The sequence below is a fragment of the Numida meleagris genome, chromosome 1 (assembly GCF_002078875.1).
Source record: "Numida meleagris isolate 19003 breed g44 Domestic line chromosome 1, NumMel1.0, whole genome shotgun sequence".
Classification (NCBI taxonomy): domain Eukaryota; kingdom Metazoa; phylum Chordata; class Aves; order Galliformes; family Numididae; genus Numida; species Numida meleagris.
In genome coordinates, this window is record NC_034409.1 from 19985647 (window position 1) to 20012514 (window position 26868).

Genomic DNA, 26868 nt, shown 5'->3' on the forward strand with positions numbered 1-26868 from the left:
CTGTAAAAAATGTTTATATTCCTTTCTCTTGTTAAAGAATCTTTCTTTCATCTTGTTCATTCTTCATCTTCCTGCTCCTCAGTTTAATGTCTGAAAAATTATAATGAAAGGAATGGATATGAAAAATACATCTACTTTGCCCTGCTTGAGCAAATGTTAATCAACAAGTAATATGCGCAGTGTTTTGCTTCATCACGACATGCTCTGTGCTAAGGCTATATGTTTTTCAGGGAATTATCAAATACTAAAAATCAGAACACAGATATTCTTTTTGCAATGAAAAATTCCAAAATATGCAAGTAGCAGGAAAGGAAATGAGCATGACCATGTGATGAAGCATACTTCCACAAAAGATGGAAATTCTGATAGCCAATTTACCTATTTTGGTTAGACCTATTTTAATATTCCACAATTATTGCTTAATGTAGGAATTTTATGAAGGCAGTAGAAAAGCAGCTGTTAAGATTCACTTACAGTGTAATGAACTGCAGTGTGGATGCCTCCAGTCTCTCATGTGACACTTCGAATAGCAGCTTAAGTCTAACCACAGCCTAGGAGAGAATTGGGTAAGCCATTCATTTCTCTGAAAGGTACATCAGACTTCACTGAATTAAAAAATTACAAGGTGAAGTGGCTACCAAAAATGTAGTTCTAGCCTTTACATGCTGTAAACGCACGTTTCCTCCCCTCTTTGCATCAATACTAGTACCCGTGTGTCCATCAAGCCTCCTGATCCAGTTATGAACTCTTGGGTTTTTTTTTCCTGTTTTGGATGTTTCTTCTACACAAGCTCACTGAAAATTTGCTTCAACATTCTCTCATACAAGACAGAAACATTTTTTGAGGAATCACCAAGCAAAATAAGAGATTTTAAAACCACAAGGGAAATTCATCAGAGCAGCTTTTCTGTCTGCAAATAAATTGTTTTAAAAACCACTTTATTTTTGGAAGCTGACTTCTTTCCTGCGGAAAAAAATTATGGGCTACTGAGTGTCCCAGACACAGCTTCAGAACAAAGAGTCAAAATCACAACTGTAAGCCTGTATTTCTGTATTTTGAGCACTGGAAAATGAAAGGGTTTCCTGTACTTGCAAATTTTTTTACAACAAGGGAGTAGAATTCAGTAAGCTGTTTAGTAGTATAACTACTACCATTACACTTCTTATTTATTCTTTGCAATCATATTTTCAGTAAAACCCCTATATGTAAGACAAAGGCTTTTACAGCTCTTTTTTCAGTCATCTCCTACAATGCTACTCTTCCAAGACTGTCTTTTTTTCATTCTGTAAGTGACATTTACTGCAATTCCTCATAAACCCTCGAGAATTGGATTCCTTGCCCCTGGAATCAAATAAAATATGTGCACAGCCTGTCAGCAGGTCACATGTATCCTGCCAACCTACATCTAATAGATTTTTCACTTTTCATCAGTGGATTTCAAGACAGTATGTAGTCTGCCAAATTTACTAAAAAGCTTGCTACAGTATCGCACTTTCAAAATGTGCAATCTGTCAAAGCCACAGCTCAAAATGTCTGCTACAATGAGAGTCTTTGAAAAATCTGCTACGGTGTTGGCATGCATTCAGAAAATAATGAGTGTATCAACAGAGAAGGAGGGGAAAGGAAAAAAGTTGTTGGGGGGAGGAAAAGAAAGGAAGAAAGGAAGAAAGGAAGAAAGGAAGAAAGGAAGAAAGGAAGAAAGGAAGAAAGGAAGAAAGGAAGAAAGGAAGAAAGGAAGAAAGGAAGAAAGGAAGAAAGGAAGAAAGGAAGAAAGGAAGAAAGGAAGAAAGGAAGAAAGGAAGAAAGGAAGGAGGAAAGATGAATCCTAAATGCATTTTGTTAGAATCTGAAGAAACTACAGGGATTCTTTATGCAAGTATAATCCAGTTTAATATGAATTCCTCTAAGACGACAGCATGTTAATGATAAATTGTCTATAAGCACTGATGAAAAGATCACTTATCATAGATTTGACCACAACCATACATAGCAAACCTCAGTATTGATCCAAACACAGAATAGATATAACAGACATTATAAGACAGTAAACTTTCTTACACCTCTATTGAGTATTATGGGATACTACATATGGAGAATATTGTAACAGATAGATGGAGGGAATAGGGATGCTTAATTTATTAACTGAAATATGAAGGAACCAGAAGTAATTCCAGGAGATCCATTAATAAAGACAAACATCAATGTCAAAATTGAGAACACTAACAACAAAATATCCAAGTACTGTAAAATGCAACTCAAGAACTTTCCTTTCCAGGACTTTTCTACGTCCTGTATTTTAGAAAACGTACATCTATGTTCAAATTATGTACGAAGTCGCAAAAAGAGGAGGAAGACCATTCCAAAACCAAGAACATATTTGGATATTAGAAACGGGATTTTTTTGTACCTACTTGAATGGCTGACAACACAGGTAAGTTTTCCTGAATGTAATTTTAAGCTAGTGAAAGGACTGTAGTAGAATTTTGAATTCAAAGCACTACTAAAGAGCTGTTTTATGCCTTGCCTTGTATCTCCTTCATGGTTCAATCTGCTTCTTGCTTCCAGGTTTATACATTGTTTTACATTGCAATGTTTTGATTGGTTCCTGCTGCAGCATGTAGTGATTTTACCTTTCAATTAAGATGTCATGGTCTCAATTGTCTCTCTTGTTCATTAAGAGTTTGGAGCATTCAAAAGGCTGCAAACTTCTATGCAGCAGCTGGAACTTTAAACCATATGTCTGCACAAGTTGTTTAGGTCTGTCCAGTATGCACTTCTCTAAGGGAATTTCCAAATTGTCCCCATTTATCAGTGTTTGATTCATAAGAGCAGTCTCAGGGTAAACTCTGCTTCCACATAAAATGGGTTTTGCTTGAAATTATTTTCAAGACCTGACAAGCTTCCATACTGATGTGAGCATCTGTGATGTCCTAAGCCTTTTCCACACTTAAATGGTTTGTTCTCACTTGAGTTTCTCTACTTCTCTGAAGAGGTGCATGTTTGTACACAAGAAGATGGCCAGCATGCCTGTAGATGTTCTTTGCAAAGAAATCCCTCTGTTTTGTCTTCAGAACTCTGGAAAATAAGGTGTAATTTGAGAATCAAACCTTTTCTTGGAGTGTGGATGATCAAAAAAAAAAAAAAACAGCAAACTATATAATGAGAATAATCAAAAACTAAAAAAAAACAGACTCGGTCTGTTCCTTTGAAAACAAAGCCTACACCAAGCCTGAAGTAGTTTTGTGCTTGCCTGAAGACTGCAGGCTGGAACTGTTCCTTTCCTTTATCTTAGAAGAGGAATCCCATCCAAATTAGCTTTTGATAATGTACAAGATCAAGGGAGAATATTATACATAGGACACTTAAGATTATAAAATTTGCCTCTCTAAAGCAATCTTTTGTTCCACTGGATAACTAACCTCCTATTTTCAGTTAAACTGTATGGTTGCATATTCTGAAAGGAGAGTAATGTAGCTGAGCTGGCTAAGTTCCATACAGAGTTAACAGAAGCAGGATTGTACCTGGGTCCCAGTCTGGGCCGGACAGAAGTGCTTTTGTTTTGCTGCAGTGGAATCCTGTACAAAGGTTAAGTAGCAGAGAGAAACCAGAAACAGAGAAGTCGTAATATAACATAGGCTACAACCTGTGTGATACACAGGGATGTGTATACAAACCAAGGAGAGCTGCAACACTGGGCACCTAATTTAACCAGCTGTTCTCACTAGCAGCCAATAGGAAGGAAAAGAGGGCTTTTACTACAGGGAAATCTAGAGTTCAAAGTAAAGATTCCTGCTCTAAACTGCCCCTGGAGCTTTCTTGATTACTTTTTGCACAGACTGTACAAGGCAAAAGCAGAGAACAGCCAGCTACCTTAAAAAATAATAAAAAAAAAAAGCTGGTGTAAATACCCACTGGTATGCTTTTCCTATTATTATGGATACTAAAGATTTCTAAGACAAGGGATCTGTTTTATGTAATGTCTAAAGTAATCATTTCTCTTTTGGCTTGTGAGGTAAGCCAGTCGAAGGAAGGAAGTTTCTTAGAACTGACGGTTGTTTTGAAAATTATTAGCATCCCAACACTCTTTTTTCTTCTTTCTTTAAAAAAAAAATTGAAAGAAATTACTTTAAGAAATAAAGTTTTGAACCCCTTGATTACAACTGACTCAATCACAGACTGCACACAGTTTTAAGAGAAGGTAATTAGAGTAGAATGATTAATTCATACTTAGGTACTTATAAATCAGTCAACTTATTTTAATCTATGAATAAACTGATGTTTCTCATGGGTTTTTTTGAGGATTAAAAGGGAATATTTACAGAAAATGATTACAAAAAGTGATAATAGTGAGTATAAAATTGAAATTACTGAAATATTCAAATATTTGAGGAAGTGCTTTGTAGTATTTCTTCAGGTCTAACAGAAAATTTACTTCCAAACTTTTCTAAAGTTGTGTTTTACTATATACTATATACTGTACTACATACTGTTGTGTTATAGTATATACTAGTGCATACTAATGCTTATTATCACCTTGGGCATACTAGGACGTCCCAGTAATGTGAAGTTAAACTACACCACAGAAAAGACTTTCAAGAGCTCAAGTAGTCATTTTACAAGGAGAAGACTAAATATATATTTATGCAAACAACCACATCACTTCCAGAAAGACATTAAATTTTAGAAGCAATTAAAAATCTTAGAAGTGTGGTCTATATACAAAATCTAGGTGTCTACTTAAAATAAGAGACCTCTAAACTAATTATGCATTTAGAAAGAAATGACCTCTCTGTACAAGTAGAAAAGAGTCTAAGCTACTTCTGTGGCCTATCAAATGTATTCATAAATACCTTCTGAATTTCTTAAATGTATAGGTTGCTCCAAAATTAATGACACATATTTATTTCCACGTAAACTACAATAGATGCAAAGGGCTCAATAACACTACTTGATAGAGCAAATTCTCAGCTACCAAACAATGTTTTTCAGTATAGTCACCATCATTTGCTGATTCAAGCAGATAAGCTGGTCTGTGTGGTCTCCATAAACATTCAGTAAGTGTCAATGAATGTCAATGTGTACAATTTTTTTTCCACATGGAAGAATTCAGTGACACACCTTGGCTTCATATCCACTTCTACGTCAGATGCCATTTTGTCAGATTGCCCTTCTGCTGCCAGAAGAAATTATTTCTTACCATTCATACATTATGAAAGGTAGAAACATAGAATATGCTTCATATCAGAAGATCGCTTCTATATTTTATTAATTTGTCTATGTCAGATAAACCATCATCCTGTTGCTTCAGCCCAAGATGTGCAGTAGGCAATGATGGGATAAGTACAAATATGGAGCAAGCCCACTCCTAATTAGGAGAACATGATTCTCTGAAAAGAAATATAATTTTAACTGAAGATTTTATTTCTTCAGAGCAGAGGAATTTCACAGAAATATATCAGATATGAAGACAGGGAGATACTACAAAACAGGCTATGTCATGCCTTGTCTGCTGAGACTATCAAGTTGAACAACTTCCACACACAGAGACCAAGGCATGAATGATGTTATGTACTTACTGTTACAGTACACATCAGTCTCAAATGATAACCTCATTATTATTAAATTGATATAAAATAGATATTGCATTACTGTGTTTGCCTACATTTCCCAAGTGCAAGTACATAAAAATTGTTTTGGAAATTTGTAACAAGAGTTAAAAGTGTATTTTCCCTAACTGACTGATGCCTATAAGCAATCTTTGAAGTAAAATTTTATTCTTTGTTATAAATATTTTTTCAAATGCTTCCTTTCATATTTATGCATGCAATCATGAAGGTCATCGTGCATTGCCATATTTCAAAACACACAAGACTCATAGGCATCCTGGTGTGTATATTCTCCTTACCTATAGATAGTTCATTTCACATGTTATGCTATTTATTGGCATGGGTTTCCATGTGGGGGTTCCATTGGGCACTGTTGGCTCCCTGCTCACATCCAGGCTCAGTGCCACCTCCTCCAGTCACAGCAAACTCTCCCTTGGCAGCAAGTGAGTGTATGGCCATTCCCGGCCACACTTCACCAGGGCTAGCCCCATGGGATGGAAAGCAGCATCTTTCCTCAGCTCCCAGTATGTGCTAGAATAAACAATCTTCTTCCCAGCCTATAAGCCTTGTTTCTAGCACTACCAGGCAGCTTTACAATATTTTCCCTTGAGGGGACTTTTAGCATCAGATGTGCCAGGATATTCATTAAAAGGCAACATTGACTTAACAGCTCAAATCTCTGGCAGTTTTCCCTCAGAAAGGCTGGCAAGATGGATTGCGGGATGCTCTTCCCTTTACACAATGCTTCTGTGCTTCCTACACATACCATTGACTTACAAGGATGCCTCAAACTTGTGTTACCCTTCCCACTTGAACAAGATGTCGGTTTTAATGCATGCTAATAATAAAGCATTTGGTGATTTGGAGTGTGGCAGCTGATTCACAGCTCAGTTTGCACCACAGAATTCAGCCCTAGGGACACTTTACTGTTGTCTTCCAATATACAAAAGGAACTTATAAGAAAGATGGAGAAAGACTTTTTAGCGGGACTTGCAGTGATGAAGCAAGTGGCAATGTTTTTAAACTGAAAGAGGGTATACTTAGGTTGGATATTAGAAACAAATTTTTCACAGTGAGGATGGCGGTGTGCTGGAAAGAGCTGCCAAAGAAGTTGTAAATGCCCCGTCACTGAAAGTGTTCAAGATCAGGTTGGATGGGGCTTTAAGAAATGTGATCCAGTGAAAGGTGTCCTTTCCTATGGCAAAGGAGCTGGACTAAGTGGTCATTAAATATGCCTTCCCACCCAAACCATTCTATGATTTTACGGTTCTTAGTCATTGTCACAAAGCAACAAAATGTAATGGAATATTGGTGGGAAGGTTCAACCTTCTCTCTCTCTTTTTTTTTTTTTTTACGCAAATCAGCTCTTGCTCTGGCTACAGAAGATGTGCAGCAACTGGACCAGAATTTGATGCAGGCCCTTTAAGTCACCTACACAGGTGATTTATACAAGTGTCCACAAAAATGTGTCCAAGTTCATGAAAGAAAATTTTTACTGAGATCTAAGATTTCACTTAATTTTAATGATTACTTATTAAATATTATTAAGATATGAAGTAGCCACTCTGTCACCAATCAGTCTTTCTTTTACTAAGAACTGAGATACAGGAAAAAGCCATAGTTTGAAATAGGCATGGCACTAATAATTGAGAAGGCATACAGTTGAAGGGTGGGTAGTGAAGAAGAACTGAAAAAGAGCCCTTTGAATAGAAATAAGAGAATGTCTGTGGCACTAAAAAGAATTGTATGCAGCACCTACGCATTTCAGAATTGTGTTTTCAACACTGAACTTGCATCCAATTTACCCTTGCAAGCATCTATACATGACACTAATTTCTCTGTGCAACAAAGCAGACTGCTCTGCTATGCCACTGTACCTTTCTCTCTATATATATAAATATCTTGTGTACACAGCAGTTCAGATGACTAAGGGTTTCAGTGTGAAAGTTACAATAGGAAGTTAGTCCATTGGCAACAAGTTACATCAAAGCACCTGGAGCAAGACTGCATTTAATAGTATTTTCTTACCCTATCCCCTTGAAATTTCAGAACAGAAGATGTATACATTCATTCTGGCTCCCTTCTAATGAAAAGTTTTCAGGAAATAAAATTCTTGCTCTGTATGAAGCTTTGTGCAAGAGTTGGGCTGGTCAGATGTTTCAGAGAAAATAGAATAAGCTCTCTTAGAGGGATGGCTGTGTGTAGGTCACCCATTGAGTTAAAAACAAAAAGTCGAACCACAAGTGAGCCAAAAAGGATGTTGAAAAAGGGGCTCCTGCAGGCTTGTTTTGCATTTTTATCCCTTAAATTTTTTTTTCTAAAAATGGCAGTATGACTTCTTAGATTGTTGGTGGCAAAAGGAATTATCAGTAAGGTGGAAAAGCAGCTGAACTTCCTAAGGCACTGCAAAAATCATTTAATTTTTGGTATTTACAGAAATGAGCTAGCTTGCTTAAAAACATACACATATTAAGGTTGCTTTGCAGATTACTATTTCTCAATTCCTTTGTGTAACTGTGCCAATGAAATACTCAGCTAGTTGAATTAAAGCCTCTGAAAGCTGCAATTTGAGACTGAAAGCCAGATTGGGCCCTGTTCTGAACCAGCATCTCAGGTTTCCAAGCGTTTTCCAAGCATTATCTGTTCTAGTATGGGTGGTAGTCATTGAGCACAAGTCTGGAAACTAACGTCACCTAGTGAGAATTGGGAAAACCATGTCAACTCAAATTATTATGTAAGGGAAAGGGGAATAGAGAGGAAAAAAAATAGGGAAATAGACATTACAGCATTCAGTTTCCCCACGTTACAGAAGAAAATGTGGTTGCCTGGATTCCAGGAGCTCCAAAATTTAGATGAGACGCACATAGCATTAGATATGGTTAAGGGCTCCATTTAATCCTTCATAGTTTGACAAATGCTGCAAAATGAGTTTTGCTCTTATATTAAATGTAAGGAGCAACAGGTTCCCAACTGAGGTACTGAGAAACAGTTAAAGATCTTGATGGCAATAACAGCACAAGTGCAGGAATAAAACTGAGCAGAACAAACATTCACTACTTCCACCATCCACAGTGCTCTCTTGGAAGATGGGAGATTTTTGATCCTTGCTCTTGGAAGTTGTTATAAAGATGGACTGACACAATTTCTACAACAAAAGAGTAGAAATGATAAAATTAGACAAAAACTAAATACAAATAAAATACATAGTTCATTCAAAATTTGTTCCCAGTCTCTTCTGTAACAGAACAAGGAAATGTAACAGCAGAAGCAGACTATTTTTCTGAGGCAGTGTCAGTGACGTCAGTCCTTGAACCATTTACTCAAAACTTGAGAGATATCAAATAAAAAAATTAAATAAATGGTAAAATAATGCATTTGGTATATTGCAGAGAATTTGGCTACCAAAAAAGCTGAAAGATTTAAATAGCTATAATTAAAAGAAGACTGAAATCAAGCTTACTCCTACAGCCACTGACATGACTTACTACTTTTCCTGAACCACTCATTGACAATTCAGAATTTGAACTCCTTTCTGAGTGTGAATGCCTTGATGGAGCACTCCCAAATCACTTCACAGAGCTACCTGCCCAGGTCCTTCTAGCCAGATTATGAACAAATCAGACTCCTGCTACTTTTTAAATGATTACTGCATGCTGTTATGCTGTTGCTCTTTCCCCATAACCACCTCAATGTTTCATCTACCTTTCCTCATACAATATCTGAAGTCCCAAAGTCAATCCTTCTGCCTTGCTGAAACTGCTATTAGTGCTCAGGTAAACAGAAAATTCTCTTTAACTTCATTGATTTAAATTCACTGTGCAGTAAATTTCCCAGTTACTGTATAACACAAATGGGCTTACTCCAGACACAATAGAGAATAACAAAAGTCATCAGTGCTTCACATGTTGAAGCTACATTTGTTCAACAAAGCTGGCTGAGGATGGCAAAGTCGCAGGCAGAATTGATAGCACGGTTACATTTTACTGGCAATTTAAAGATATAAGTGAATCCACTTGTTACTTTCAACACTCCTCAAAATACCACCAGCTGTACAAACAGTATGTCTAATGACACTCGACTAGCAGAGTCTACTTGAAATTAGATGTGTGCTCTGAATAAGGACATCACTGTAACAAGAACTCCTCTGAAACTACAACATGAAGTATGATACGTCCCCAGTATCTTCTGTAGAATCAGGGCCACAGTGAGCCCAGTTCCACATCATCATCAGCTCTAAGGAACCTGAACCCAGTTCATGTTTTGCAAGAAGTCACAACTTGTGAGCTAAAACACAACTGAATATCTAGGATGCTCACTCTGACTTTATGATATATTATTACATGTAGTAATGCAATTACTATTATACTATTATGTAACACTATTACTTTTTGTATTACTATTACTATGTATTACTATTGCTATTACACTAGTAAAGTAACTACTATTACACTATTGCAGTGTTCATGTAATTAGAGTTTGTCTGCATAGATTAAGACACAAGGCTTAGAGCAACATTTACTTTGTGCAGGATTGTGATTTGGATTATACGTCTCTGTGGAGAAAAACGATTTAACATTACTGCAAGTAGAATATTTAGGGCATAAGTACAGCACCCTCTTGCTCTGATTAAACACGGCTGGGTACACCTTCATTTCCCAGGGCAGGGAACCAGGTATCTGCTGGGAAGGGTAGATCTCAGACTGTATTCATCTTGCAGCTCTAAATAAATACTTGGGAGTGTCAACGGTTTACGGGCGTTCGGCCCGGTTCTGTGATGAAGGGGACAGGGGACCCACAGATCCACAACCCGGGAAAAGGGGAAAAGGGTAAGGAGATGGCCCTGAGAGCAAAGAACAGCAGCAACAATCTGAGGAGAAACAAACTAATTTACTAAATAAGATATCGGAATGCCAAACAACACACTATAATACAATATAATTACAATTTAAGCTGATCAATACAGAGAGAGAGAACATCTCAAAATCAAGGTAGGCCTTACTCTACTACCGACGATAAGACGGCTGGAGAGCGAGGTGCTGCCAAGACGAGAGACGGGCAGAAAAAGGGACGAGGTCTCGTGATATGCAAGTTTTTATCTTTTCCCTCCGCTGGAAAATGGTAACAGAGGAGAAAAGTACCGTGGGGAATGTAGTAGTCTTTCTCTTCTGAGAACTAGGTACATCCACTACATGATGTTATGATGTGGAATACCAATAACCGAAAATCACAAAACCATGACAGGGAGAAAAATAACAAGGAAAATATCTATATTAGTGAGTAGAAAGTGGCACCCAGAAAATGCTAAAAAATAGGAATCTGAAATCCCACCTCTCTCAACATTAGAGACATCTCCCTGAAGCACAACTTGTATTCTGTGTGAAACAATACTGCCTGGACAATCCAACAGCTTTCCTGGAATCTGCATCATTCCCATAAACCAACAGAAAGGAGCAAGTTCATTACCCACACAAATTTGCCGTGATACTGCAACAGCCTTAGTGTTAAAACACAGCCCTCTGCATTGTAGAAGCAGACAAGGCTTACCTGATGTCCCCCATCTCCAAGAGTTTCTAGTGAGATTGCTCATGCTGCCACCTGTGGTTTATAATTCCACTTTTATGCTAATGGTTTGGCAAGTGTTCTAGAGTAAGCTGTGTTGTTACCATACTTCCATGGCATTTCTCACTTTGCTTTCTCTGAAGAGTGCTATCACAACCAAGCCAGAGGTTACAATGAAGCCAAGAGCACTCTCCAACCGGATGTCTATACTGGAAAGAACTGAATTAATAATTAATTTATGAGTCCAAAAGAAGAGGAGAATGTTAACACTAGAGACCAGTTCACCTGCTCTAGAAGAACCTGCTTTTTCTTCCCAGGATTGCTGCTGTCGCTTGGAGTGATTACTGAATAAAATACATGCAGTATTAGCATAAGGGACTATCTTTCATCGGCTATGCTCTTTGAAAAGGAATAGTTTAGTTACCTATGAGCATCAGTGGGAACACAATCTGATCACAAATCATCAGAAACCAACCTGATAATGCCTCTAAACCCAGAAGAGCAATTGCAGTGATATGAATGGAAAATAAGGTGCTATTAACTCACTGCTGATGGCAGGTATTCTGAGTTAGCCATGTTTCCTAGACCCATAACACAGATTCTTCAGTGAATGAAAAGTTCGATAAAATCAATAAACTCTATCATTCCATTTCTGATGGGAGGGTCCAGGTCACTTGAAATCTCAAGGTCACTGTTGGAGTTAGTCTGGGTTAGGATGCTCAAAAAGGCCAGTGCCAGAGACAGTTGCACTCTTTTACCCAGTGGCTGTTGATATCTAGGTGTAGTGAAAGCTGTTCCTTAAAGAGAATCTATGGAGAATAAAGAACTCTAGTACAAGTTTCAAAACTTCTGTGGAAACACTGATGTATGTATAATAGTCACTCAGAGAGAAAAAAATAAGTCAGAATTCATGTAGTCCTACACCTGTAGCAAAGTGCTGTCACTGGAGTGCAAATTTGGAAGAATGTCCATTACTTGTTCACTAAAAAATTAACTGAGTATCCTATGAAAAGGTATCTCTGAGAGCTCTAGAATTTGATAATAAACCTGTCTTCTCAAAGTACAACACAGACCACTAGGTTTTACCCATAGTTTAAAATGCCACTTATTTCCAAGAATACACTCCTGAAAGAAATGGAAGCAACTATGATCATCCACAGAGAAAAGCATTTGTAGATTAATTATATTCCCTCTTTCCAATGAGAAATATATTTGATGGCATTTGGGCTGAATTTTGAAATGCTTACATGCTTCTCCAAATATGAGATTCACATTTGTTCATGCTGTGCATTGGATTCCTGTTTGAAAGAGAGAGACAAGAAATATTTATCAGACTGAATTCATAATATGGACATGTTGTTCCAAAACCTGCAAGCAAAACAAAGATATTACTCTGAAACGAAATGTACTGCCTTAATCAGCAAGCCACTACAAATTAAATCTAGGAAAAAATTCTACTTTCAGCCCCCTCCTGCTTTTTCAGTTGATAAAAAAACAAGTCTTATCTTTTATGATGTCTGCATTTTTGAACTGAAATTGAGGTTTAAATATTTTAACAATTAAATAACATTGATATGAGCTGATGTGGGGAAATATTAGCATTTAGGAATGCTGATATTTCTGACACTGCCATCGTGTCAATAATTGTTTCAAACACTGGAGAACTTACATGGCAAGATATAAATTTTTAATTGACACATGAACAGTTTGTTATACATTAATTCATATTGAAAATGGCATTCTTATGTCAGAACCACGCAAAGACAGACCTATCACCACACAGAAACCAGCTGCACAAGTTACCATTGTTTAGCAACAGCCCGATGAGCTAGAGGTCAGCTTAAATGTGTATAAGAGCTGTTTCTTTTCATCACATTCTAGTTCTGTCAGACTGACTTTATGACATGAAAAAATGTAACAAGACTATGCAGCACAGCTGGACAACTCTTCCAGGCTTTCAAACAAAACACTGTGTAAAAGTTATTGTCAAACACACCTGTCCGTTCCATTTGCTTATATGTCAACACACAATCGGTGTCTACAAAGCTCCTACTTTGTAGAGCACGTTGAGACACAAGGTTACATCAGAAAGCCAGCTTCTATTTCACACGAAGTTGATAAGATGATAAGGTTATAAAAGTAAATGCATCTTTCTTTAAGGGGGTTTTTAGCTATAATAGCAGTGAACAAAGCCGGTACTTGGTATGAATTTGCTCAAGATCACATACTGAGAAATAAAGAACTTCAAGTCACATTCATGTGCAAATGTCCACATTAGCCTTTGTAGTTTTGCACATTACTTCTGCTTTCTTTTACATTTCCCCACTATAACTATTTATTGTTCAAAACAGTAAGTATTCCTGCCAATTTGGCTCTATCTCTCATCAGTCTCTGATGTGGAGGTACTACTGATATGCCTGCAGGACCTGCTAAGGCTGAGCAGAAGTATTTTAAAACAGCTTGTTCACTCCTGTTTGGTTGCTGCCAGAAGGTTGTGATGGGCACTTGTATCTGTTCCCTAAAGGCTTTCATAAGTAAAGTCTTATATCTTTCACAATGTGATCTTATATCTTTCACTCTCATCCTTTCGCAGATGAACATCCCAGAAAGAAACATCAATCAAAGCATCTGGGCTTTTGTACTTGTAATACAAGAGAAAGTAAGTTTGAGAAAATAAATAATGAGCCCTTTCTCCCCCTATCGCAGTAAGAGCAGAGTGGGAGTATTTGAAAGATATGGGATACTTGGAGTTATGATTATTTGGAGGATACAGGACCCCTGCACTTCCTAGGAGCAGATAAATTCATCCCCCATATCCCAAAGAGCATTTGAACCACTCCAAGGGAGTCCCAAGTATTACTCTCAATCTCTTCTGTTAGAGTAGGACCACACTACATGAAATAAATACCCACCAAGGTAAAAAGAGAAAAAATAGGTAAGACAACTAAGTTCTTATCCCTTCTTCTCCAAAAGGTTTAGTATTCTGTGCAATCCTGAACTTAATTAACATAGTATGTGAGATAAATTCACACTGGACTAACACATTCAACAGTAGTTAGTAAAATGTTGAGACATACGAAATCACATCTCATTGAGCTTCAAGGGAATTGAATCTGGGTTTCATACATGTTCAACATGCATTCCAATCTGAGATGACCGGGAAGGAAAGAGCAAGAAATAAGTCTTTTTCCTGTCTGTTCTTCATGCTTTTATCATAAATTTGCAAAGATGCAGATGCAAAGCTTGCCATTTTTCCTTTGGACAAAGTGAATCTGGGATTAAATTTGCTGATAGCTTTTACAATACCAAAACTAACAAATGATATGAAACCCCAAAGTATTATTCCTGATTTCATTTACTGTTTAAAAAAGAAAGCATGCAAAGATTAGTTATGCCAAGTTTTGCAAAAATATGTATGAATCCAAGGGCACTTGACCATATGCACTAGAAATGACTCTCACCTTGACTCCCTCACCAGCTCTCCTTTCATCAAGGACCAAGAATCTTCTTCCTTTGTCTACCTCAATTTGTGACCCATTTCATCAGCAATCTTTGCAGGGAAGACCTACCTAGTGACACACTCCAGTACCCACATGTACATTTATCCTGGCCCCAATCTGTTTTACTTCAAAGCCAAAGCTAATAGAGAAACTTTCTAGCCCATCACAGCACTTAATTGTTAAAGATGCAGAAGTTCCTTCATCCCGGATCATAGTTCTGTTACAGGCTAAAGCAGAAACAGCTTCAGAATTAGTTTAAACTGCAGCAAGCGGGCTCGAGAGACCCCATAATTTCACCTTCTGTAATTAGAGCTTGCCCCATTTATTACCCCAATCTAATCACACTTTGTAAGTAACAAGTGGTTGCTGTACAATATGTATATCTGAAGAGCAGATGTAGGAAAGAAGAATTCCAGGATACGTTTTGTTAATGTGTGAAGATTTCATTAATTCAATTAGCACAACTTGTTTTTCCCTTTGCAGAGTGCTCCCTGCGAGGCGCTAAAGAGAAGGCTCCTCATGGAAAGTTAAAATTCAATATTAGTGCTGTGGGGAACAAGAGTTTCTCATCATAGGATATCCCAAGTTGGAAGATACCCACGAGGATCATAGAGTTCAACTCCCATTGATGATCCAGATAAAACCTAGATTACTTTCCAGCATCCCTTTGTCCTCCTTGGAAGTGGCAGGCAGGCCAGGACCTCACAGCCAGGACCCATTCCATCTCCATGTGTTGAAATATTGGCCAGCTGGCAAGCAGTACATCAGAGCTGCTAGTTACTGCTGCATCTCAAGACAGAGGATAAACAAAAACACAGCTTCAGAAGCCCTTCTGACCTCATACAGCTGCTCCTGCAATGTCAGCAGTGCAGGGACCATCCCCACAGCCTCACTGAATGTACTACTGCCAAGAGATACAGGGATTTAGGTAATTTATTTATCAGCTACTTAGGGCCAGTGAAGACAGGCATTGAACTAAGAATAAAAAATATCATTTTTCTTACACTTGTCTGTCCTAGCTGTTCACAACTACACTGCTGAGAAGGAAGCCATTATATTTAAATATTTTGCAGCTTTGGTAATTTTTTTTTGTATGTGTAGTTTTCTAGGATTATTAGCAAGCATAAAGAAAAGTTCCATCATTTAACTCCATATTAGGCACCCATATCAGCCCTCAGAAGCATTGTTCTACGCATTTTTAAATATGCATCACCTTAAAGTTAGTTGACTGCTCACCATCTTTTGGATCTGTATAGGTGTCAGAGGTGTCTGCAGCTTTTGTACTCCCAAATGCAAATATATCTCTAAAATCTTTTTTCCATCTTATATTTCTTTTGTTTAGAACACTGAAAAATAGACTGCCAAAAGGTTAAGTACTTAACATGAGTACTAGATACATTATGAGAAAGAAACAGGTTTAACCTAGATTTGTGACCTCTGTAATTTTATTTCAGTGTTCTTGTCTTTGAAAAGTCCCCAAAACAACATAATTTGATTTAATGTAATTAAATGACTACCAGGATTGCAATATTAATATAAACCATGAATGTCCGAGGAAAAAAATAAGACCAGATGAACATAAACACCAGTGAATGATTCATTCTTGATGTAATTTCAGTGTCAATGGAAAATACACCAGGCATAATTCTGGCCCTGTGACGCAGAACTTCCAGGAAATTTGAAGCTGTTGTAACTAGAGATCTCTGCTGACGTATGAATTGAAAGGCATAATAGAAATGAGGCAAATTCAACTTTGACAACAAAAAGAAGTTAAGCCAGCTCTCTTAATTACCCAACTGAAAGAAAATAAAAGCCTGGATCAAAATAACCTAATGTACAGAAAGAAAAATATGAAAACATGGGGCAAGAACAACAGCATGATGACAGATCCAAGAAGCAGCACAAAATAAATAGGATGACTAAAATGGAAAAGTGTTTTCCATGACTTTCATCACAGAAGACAAATCTTTGACTTCTGAGAAAGTCAGCTCAGACACTGTTTAATGAGCTACATCTTTCAATAAACATCCGTTATTTCCATTAATAACCAAATTAATAATGCATTTGCTAACACCATGCTCATGCATAAAATTGTGAAGAGATAACTTTGGGTCTGTTGAAATTAGGGTAAAGGTGATGTGTTCCTACATAACTGGTACTGTCATTTTCATCACAAGAAGCACAAGTGCCAGTTAATCTTAGAATCTGACCTACACTTTCCACTTAAACTCATGCTAGTTTAAAATCATAGAATCATAGAATCATAAAATGGCTTAAATTAGAAGGGACTTTAAATATAATTTAGTTCCAACCCCCTGCCACGAGCAGAGCTGCCACCCACCACATCAGGCTGCCCAGGGCCCCATCCAGCCTGGCCTTGAGCGTCTCCAGGGATGAGGCATCCACAGCTTCTCTGGAAAGCCTATGCCAGTACCTCACTACCCTCTGAGTAAAGAATTTCCCCTTAACATCTAACCTAAATCTCACCTCTTTTAGTTTAAAACCATTACCCCTTCTCCTGTCACTATCAGATTATGTTGGTCTTTCTTCTGCTTATAAGATCCCCTCAAGTATAGGAAGGCTGCAGTGGGGGCCTTGGACGTGGACTTGTTGAACCTCATAAGGTTCACAAGGGTCCAATTTTCAAGCCTGTCTAGGTCGCTCTGGATGGCATCCCTTCCTTCCATTGTATCAACTCCACCACCCAGCTTGTCATCAGCAAATTTTTTGAGGCTACACTTGATCCCACTGTCTATGTCATTGATAAAGATGTTGAAGAATACCCGTCCCAAGATGGACCCCTGGGGGATACCACTGCTGACTGGTTTCCACCTGGACATAGACCCATTGACCACAGCCCTCTGGGTGTGACTATCCAACCAATTCTTTATCCACCAAATAGTCCACCCTTCAAATACAATTATCTCCAGTTTAAAGATAAGGATGTGATGTGGGACCATTTCAAAGCCCTTACACGAATCCAGCTAGACGACATCGGTTGCGTTTCCTTTGTCTACTGATGCCACCACTCAATCACAGAAGGCGACCAGATTGATCAGGCACAATCTGCCCTTGGTGAAGCCATGCTAACTGTCTTGGATCAGCTCCTCATTTCACATGTGCATAACATCTCTTCCAGGAGGATCTGCTTCATGATATTTCCAGGAACAGAGAGGAGGCTCACTGGCCTGTAGTTCCCCAGTTCTTCCTTTTTCCCTTTCCTGAAAATGGGAATTATGTTTCCCCTCTTCCAGTCACTGAGGACTTCTCCTCACAGGCATGACTTTTCAAAAATATAGGTGGTAGAGCAGGGTACAGAAGAGCAAAGGTCAATACGTCTTTTACAAATAAGCTCATCTTACTGCCACCTATTTCTTCTAAAAATTATAGGAAAGTTTCACAATCATCATTAACCTTGCTGTCCCAATCTTTTGCCCTGTGGGAGAAATGGAAGAATACCACAACATCCTTCCTCCTTCCCTACCTACCTACCTGCATTTACTCCTGTGGAGGAGGGAAGACGGAAGATACTCACATCCTGTTTCAGTGCAGAGTTAGATAAAGTCAAGACAGTCTATTGGTGGCCCAGGACTGCCTGTAGCATTTATCCACAGATTCTACAGTGAAGAGAAGATAATTCAGACCAGAGAACAGTGGTGAAAATTGCAGTTTATTTTTAAAAGAATGGAGTGTCTTATTAGGACCGTTCCTAAATCACTTATTAATGCTGTCACCAGCTACAGTATAAACCCTTACATTCCATGCAAGCTGTGACAAGTCATACTGTAGATGCTTCTCCTGACAGCTTATTAAAGACAAGAAATAGTATCATTAAAAATTCAGTGACAATTTCTCTGATAGCAGTAAGGAGAGGGGTAAGCTCACTTCCAGTCATTCATTTCTTCTCCTAAAAATTAACAACAGAAAGGGTTGAGAGAGTGAGGAAGAAAAATAAATCCACATCTCCAAATGGCCTCTCTCATATCGATGACAAGGCAGTTGAGTTATGGGTTAAGAATTTACCCCTGTTAAAAAAATAGAACATGACTATCGCTTGGCCCATAAAAAGCTGTACAATAAAAATAATAATAATAACAAATTGACATATTTCAAGAGGACTTAGGCAGTTATGATACTACATCTTTCAAAGTACTAAAATTTAACTTGCTGTGAATTTGAGTTACTTCTCAAATAATAGATTTTGAAAAGGTAAAGAAAACAAAGAGTCATGTGTTGAAAATCCTTACTGCAATTTTGATCATGGAAATATTCCCATGAAAGTTAAGTAATATTGTTCTTACTTGATCTTGTTGCCATGACTAATCTGTTATGTTAGTCTGAACTATGAAAGAGATTTTGGAGCATTTAATGACTGTTTATCTCTTGATTTACCATTATCACATTACATTCACCTGATTTTTAAAATACTAATAAATGAGGAAAATATTATATTACTCCTGACAGCCAGTCTAAAATAGGACTTTTCAGTCCAATAGGAAAAAATATTCTATATATATTATTAACTTCACTGATTTGTTCTCTGTCTTAGTTCTGCAAGGAAGATGAGGTGTAACAAGCAGGGACCCAGTAAAAGCTATTTTGTAAATAAATAAAAGTGAATTATTTCCTTGTGGCAACCACAGTGAAGAATATTATACAAAGAATCCTACATAGTTTGATGTTTCTTTCCACTTGATAAATGATGACCATCTGTCCAGGCAAGGATCAGCATTACGGCTTCTTTTACAAAGTAAAACAAGGTCAGAAGTTTATGCATCCATCTTTATGTGTCTAAGATGGCAAATTGCACCCTCAATGCATTACAAGTGCATCAGCTTCCATCTCTGAGGCAAAGTGAAAATTTTGGTGCAGACAATGCTATTTCATACCTGAATAACATGAGCCAATTCCAATAAAACTTTGATCCTGAAATCTATCTTCATAGAGACTCTTCGAATTGACAATGACATACTCATAAAATTATGAATTAATACCTTCAGCAGCAAAGAATTTGAGTATTGCCCTCCTGAAGATTTACATAATAAATATGACTAACTAACCAACAAATAATGATTCTACTTAATAAGCCCTACTTTTGCTTAGGAAGTCCTACATGCACATAAATCACTTACCTATTCTGGTCATTCTAATTTTTTCTCTCTCTGTTGTTGTTATTATTTTAAATACACATAACAGGATATTTTTTCCACAGTGAATTAGCTTGCATTTTTCTAAACTTCCTGTGTTTTAGTAGTCAGAGAAAAAGGTCTTGTGTGATTTGTGCCTAATTCTAGACAGAGAAAAGCAGAATTTTATCTTTGCTTTTAATAGAGAGATCATTTTACCACCTTCTGTTCTGGATATGGGCTAGCCTTTCTTAAGCTTAAAGTAGTGCAGTTGTGTGTCAGAGCTGACTCACAATGCAGTGATCTGATTTTCTGATGTAAATCAGCACAGCAGTATTGCTGCTCCTTTGTATTGTCTCTTTACCCCATCCTCACTCCAAACTACTGTCATTGCCAAAAATTTTTGAGGCGTTTGGCACCTCTACACAGAGAAAATTATTCTCTCTCTCATGTTTCAGCCACATCTTCAACTCAGTAATACTAGATTTCATAACCAGATTATGCCAGTCACCGCTGGAGCAGAAGCAACCAATCTGGGGAACTATTGCTCTGGTTCTAAATAGCACTTTTCGCTTCCATTTGAATCACCAGTTTTTACTGACAGGGATCTATTTTTCTTAGTTACTACATCACATAATAAAGCATCTCTTCTCTCTGAGATTATAGTATAAACCTATAGCAGGAGATTATCATGCAAGAGCCTGCCCTACATTATTTACTTTCTAGACATCCAGCAAAAGTTTCTACAGAACACTTATTAACTCCCTATTAGCTCTATGTCTAGATACATCTGCTACATCACTGTATGGGATACGTGTTTTGGGAGACTGGGGACGAACAACAAACAGGATAATGGAGTGGTCGCATTAAATTTAACAACAGAAGCACCTCCTAATTATAAAGCAATATCCCTCATTTTCAACACAATTTATCTCTATTAAAAATAACTATCAGTCTCTGTAATCATTAGATGAGTAGAGCTGCAGATGAAGCTACCCAAAGGACTATTTTTCTGCTTCTTAGTTAATTTATTTTGCCTACATCCAATATTCCTTGCATATGATCATGCCAACAGAAATATGGATGCACTGTTCCATTTACATCTTGTTGATGAGGGAATCCGTGTGTGAACTGGAGACTCTGTTGAGAAGTCAGCAATAGATTACCTTCACCTCCTCTGTTATTTTCATATAAAGAAATTCATGCCACACTAGTCACCTCATGAAGAAAAACATAACACTGAGAAATTGAAGGAGAAAAGTCAAGGAAAATATGATAAGAAAGAGTAGGAATACGGGTAGAAATCATAAAAAATATAATGATTATTTCCTTAGAAAATAGGTGAATAAAAGACTGTGATTCAAATATTTAAAAAAACCAGAAGAATAGAAGATTCATATTCTCCATGTCAAAGCACAAAAGTAAGGATTTATTCAATCAAAACAGAATACATTACATACAGTCTCATTACATTTACTCAAATTCTGGAACTTCATTTCCAGATGTTAAAAACATTAGGAGCATAGCAAGAAGGAAAAGGAGATTACATGTTCAGAGACAGCATAAGAAAGCATAGGATAGGGCTAACAGCATTGCAGAGGAAATTAATCTCCATGATTTAGGGCGTAGTGAAAAAGTGCCTTAACTTTTCTGAGGTGTCTGAGTTAGCCACTCTCATAGTAAGACAGAATGGTGGATCAGGCCACCTGACTAGATTGCTATGTTAGATTAACTCCTGGGCTAGTCTTTACCTGCAGGGTACAAACTTGTCGAAACCAAGTTGTCTTTTTCCTGTAAAAAGCCAGCCAAAACCTACAAATGCATTCACTTTTTCACCCTACTGTTACATCTGCCCACTGTCTCACTACTCATACACTGAGAGAGAGTGCATTTTCTTTCCATTTGAATTACTACAAAAATTATGTTACAAAGAAAATTAGGCCTAAAAGAATTTGAAAGATTAAAACTAAATGCATACATAGACAGAAGGAAGACACCGACCTTCACCTGCTGAAATTGATTTTATGTTGGACTCATAACTTCTGTAGGAAACTGGGAAATTGTACATATGCAAGATATGGAATGTGAAATGCAGCGCTCTTAATCTTATAACCATTTGGTCTGAGTAAATCAGCCATGTGTTTTCATCACAAAGGGCTGGAAGGACATCTAGTGGACTCGCTTACCAGTAATAGAGCCTTATACTATCATTTCACTGCACTGCTATACATCAGAGATTGTTTTTAATGTTGGTCTTCCTATTAAATGAGCATATGAAATGCTGGAACAGTACTAAAATCCATGTCATGCAGAACAGGCAGCCAGCTATAAAACATACTGCCACCAACTCTAGATCTGTAGCCTGATCAAGCTATATTTTAAAGTCAGTCTACAGCTTACTGACACTATTCGATCAGAACTACATGTTTAAAATACAGACCTTAGGCTTTTTAACTATAAATATGTATAGCGCACATTGTGCCAATCTTCCTAAAGGTGTTTATGCTTTAACACCTAGGAAATTTCCTTTATGGGCTGCAGGCAAGAGATTATCCTAGTTTAAGTAGTTTCTTTAAAAGTAAGAGAGAACTATCTTCCAACTTCATCCTAATTCTACTGGCTTCAAGTGGAGTAATGCATTTCTAAAAGCAGAATGAGACATTCAGCACGATTCATTTTATAGGAAATTTATTCTAGTCCAAGCTATGAATATTTATTTACTGGGCTTTGCCCAGTAATATGCCTGAACATTTTCAAACTTTGTAGGAATTGAGTTACAAGCGTATTTACACGTTTAGGGAAGTGAACAGCACAGAGTTGGGGAAAATCCTAATTCTGGGAAGTAGAATCATAGAATCATAGAATCACCAAGGTTGGAAAAGACTTCCAAGATCATCCAGTCCAACCATCTACATATCACCAATATTTCCCACTAAACCATGTCCCTCAGTACAACATCTACATGTTTCCTGAACACCTCCAGGGTCAGTGACTCAACCACCTCCCTGGGCAGCCCGTTCCAGTTCCTGACCACTCTCTTGCAAAAGAAATTTTTCCTAACATCCAACCTGAATCTCCCCTGGCACAACTTGAGGCCATTCCCTCTCATTCTATCACTAGTTACATGGGAGAAGAGGCCAACCCCCACCTCACCACAACCTCCCTTCAGGTAATTTCAAGTATCTGAGAATCCAAGAGGCCTTATATTTGAGAGTCTAAACTGTTACAGAGTCCAAAGGTTTTTGGTGTATGAGTCCAATAGATGTATTCCAAAATAGTTCATCAGCTAAACATCTGTACATTTAACTATATGTTTCGGTAATCTGCTAATTCCTGCAAATTTTATTTTGAGGCTTTTTACCTGCAAATGCATTCAACTTTGTTCCGGAAACCTATTTTATGTTTAACTGAACTTTTCAAGTACTCTATGTGGGTTGCTCTGGAGTAATTTCCTATTTCCATGGAAACTTCAACAGCTACAAGGAGCACAATAACACTACTTGATAGAACAAAATCTCAGCTACAAAACACTATTTTTCAATATAGTCACCACAATTAGCTGTGCATTTTCAGCATCAGTGAACAAAAGCCTGCATGCTGTGCTCTTAAAAATCTGTCCCAGAGGAGGTACCCACTGTTTCACAACTGCTATGATGGAATCATTGCTAGTAAAACATTGCCCACACAGTCCATCTTTCATTGGCCCAAACAGATGGAAGTCAGAAGGTGCCAAAACTGGACTATACATGAGTGTGGCAGGACACTCCAGCCAAGATTGGCAATGTGCTTCACAGCTTTTGAAAAACACAAAAGTCTCAAGGCAATGGAAACAAGGCTAGAAATCAAATGCAGGAAAGGGATTGAAATCATTCTTATTTTTTTCCAAAAAAAAAAAAAATGCCCTCAGGTGTCTCTTAAATTATTTTTATGTAATTTAGCAGGTGGATCTTCAGCCCCTGACAGTGAAGGGCCCACAAAAAATGAGCTGGAGCTGGATGGAAACCAAGTAACCCATCCACTAGATTTTTCATATACGTCTCTGTCCAGGCAGACTGTGAGGACCTCAGGAAGGAGAGTCAAGCAGGTAATCATTCAGATACAACTCACCTGATGAAATACAGTCAGATATCAACGATGCTGAAATACAGTCACCCTGACACAGATGGGATTTAGTAGATCCTATTTTGTGTAGGCATTTTGTGGTAGCCTGCACGTTTCAAATCTATTGTGAGTGGCTTACTCACTGTATACACCTGTTTTTCAGTTCGGAAGAGGAGATAGAAACCTAGCAGCTCTCCACTGAAAAATAAGAAGCTCTACAAGAGGCTAGGAGACCCAACATGATATGTCTGAAGGGACAGAACCTGGAACTGAGAATGGCTGAACTCTCATCAGTCTGAGAAGAGACAGTCTGTCCCTGTCATAGAGTCACATGCTACAAGAATGTTCAGAAGTTGTTTATCTGAAGAACAGCAATTTTTCATCAAATTAGTGAAAATAAAAAGGAAAATGTAATTTTTGGAAAACAATTCCTTTTCCAAACATCTGCACTCCTCACACCAAGTCGTGGCCCAGAGTTCTTGGTGCCAATTACTCTCCCATACGTTTCTGATCCTGCAAGGGAAGTTTTCTTCTGTTCCAGAATTATGAATTTTGGCTACAAAATGCTAAGTGAACAGAATCTATGTGGCAGAACTTAGACATGCAAGAGGGAAAATCACACTTGGAAATATTACTACATTGTTGGTTGCTTCAGACAGAATGGATATCTGGTACAACAATGTTGCAGACAGCATTCCTTCACAGCAAGCTCCAACATGCACATATAGATTATTGAGTGAGACATTTGTTTTTATCAACATTTTCATTCACTTTTAGGTTCTTGGACTTCCTCGAGTCCAAACATAAAAGCAAAGTTTTTGAAATATGCACATAAAATAGAAAACAGTCTCATAATTAATTATTTTTTTAAGAGTAAATTAGTTGGATTTCCATAGCTGGATTTCTTAGAATACCTTTTCACATTCTCTCCTGAAGAGACTCATAATGTCTGTTACAGACAAAATGTCTGATAATCTTTTTTTCCACTGTGCTACTGTTAGATTTTTCCCCATCTCAAGGTGTTTTTGTTCATGGACTTAGGAATGGAGGAAAGCACCAGCATTTGGGAAATGGATTTTCTAGTTACACCATATAAAAGACTCCTCCTGAAAGCTAGATCAAAAGGCAATTTCATGCATTTACTAGCTATGTAGTATTTTTGGAAAAGTTATTAAGAGGATTACCAGCAACCCAAAAACTGAAGCTGAGGTTTTCCTTGGATAAGAATCTTGCAGTGTGCAGTTTAACAGAGAGAGGATGATTGCTATGTTAATTTTCATTTCTGTGGCATTCAAAATACGTAGTTAAAATGAATTTATAAAAGTTGCAGGGAACAAGCCCACACAAACTATTAAAATGCTGAAAGTAGCTTAGACTAGTCTGAAGAAGACAAATAAACCTACTGCTAACCTTCCTGAAAAGGGCAGCCAGCCAAAACACAAAGTTTTTCCCAGCAGATTTACAGGCCAACAGAAAAAAAAGTCCCCATCTTAGATTTGCACTTCTTTTGACTGAATAACAGGAGAAGTACTATATCTACCAGCCCTTCCCATTCTTACTCTCTCTTCATGGTCACATGAAGGAAATGAGGTGGAATCAGAAAATCACACCCTTTGTGAATTCCACCTTCAAGATACTTTGGGGTGCATATGACATTAGGCCAACTTACTGCTAGAAGCTAAAGCTTTGTTTAGGTAGCTAAACATTACCATGCTGCCCTCTCATTCCCCTTCCTCAGAAGGGCTGGAGAAGAAAACAAGATGAAAAAGAAATTCATGGGTTCAAATAAGAACAGGGAAATCAACCACTATGGCCCTCTTCATGGGCTAAAGGAGAACTTTTGCTCCAGCGTCTGGAGCACTTTCTCCTCCCTCCTCCCTCTCCATAGACCTTGGTGTCTGAGGAGTTGATTCTCTCATATTTTCTCAATCCTCTCTCTCCCAGTTGCTGTTGTGCAGCATTTTATTACCCTTTCTTTAGTACACTCTCACAATGGTGCAAGCAATGGTGCTCATTGTCTCAGCTTTGGCTAGTGTTGTATTCCTTGAGGAGATGACTGGAGCTGGCTCTTACTGAACGTGGGACAGCTTCTGGATGGACTGTTCTCACAGAATCCACACACGCAGTGCCCCCACTATCAAAACCTTGGCATGTAGACCTAATAGAAATATGAAATCTCACTTCAGGAAATCTCATTTCAGGCCCTCGGGCACAGCCACAGATATGTAGAACTTGGGCTGCAGTGTGAAGAGGGCACTTAAGTCCTTTTACAGATCTGATCTTTAACTTCTCCGTCTCTTATTTCTCCATCCATAAAGCAGAATAACAGCACGTCTCTGGGATACAGGGAGATCAAGAGCATGTAGACTCCAAAATACTAAAAAAGGCAACATTCCCAAGGAAATCATATTGTCAGAGCCTCAAAGGTATTAAAAAACCTCACCATCCCTGCCCAGCCCCCTGCAGCCTTCCCCTCCTTGCCAATGGCCCAGGACCTCATTTCAGCCTCCAGGGCCGTCGGTCCCTGTCCCAGTGCTGGTCTCTTGCTCCCCACAGCACTATCTTGCCAGGCCATCGGCCTCGCCAAGCTGGACCCACCTGCAGGCCCACTTCCCAGCCCAGCTTCAGCCCATCCCCAGGGAGCTGCCCAATGCCTGGGGACGGGACGGGCACACGGGAGGAGGGGCAGGCCCTGGATGCCTCCTCTGTACCCACCGTCGCCGCCAGGTGGCATGCAAGTGCCGCATGCGGGCGTGGGACTCTGTGCCTAGCTGGTCAGGGTCACAATGGGAAGGGGTTTGTTTAGCTTCACTGAGCTGCAGTGTTAGCAAGAACCCTAGCGAGGGGAGCAGAAGCTGGGGAGAGGCAGTTAGGGGCGCTGAGCGTCTCTGTTTATTTTCCTAGGCAGGAGCAGATGGCATCCCGGAAACACCATTTCTGATAGTTGCCAAACTACTGAGGAAATCAAAGCGTCGT

At 38.3% G+C, this 26868-nt stretch overlaps 1 long non-coding RNA gene across 2 annotated transcripts; it reads right to left on the minus strand.

Annotated features, from left to right (window-relative positions):
* On the minus strand, positions 1-26630 carry LOC110392533. Of its 2 annotated transcripts, XR_002434456.1 has the most exons (4): positions 26491-26630; positions 12413-12463; positions 475-551; positions 1-90 (listed from the first exon to the last, which is right to left on the minus strand). It is a non-coding gene; the product is annotated as an uncharacterized LOC110392533 (long non-coding RNA). The 2 variants fall into 2 exon arrangements; XR_002434457.1 differs by lacking the exons at positions 1-90; positions 475-551 and adding an exon at positions 8541-8751.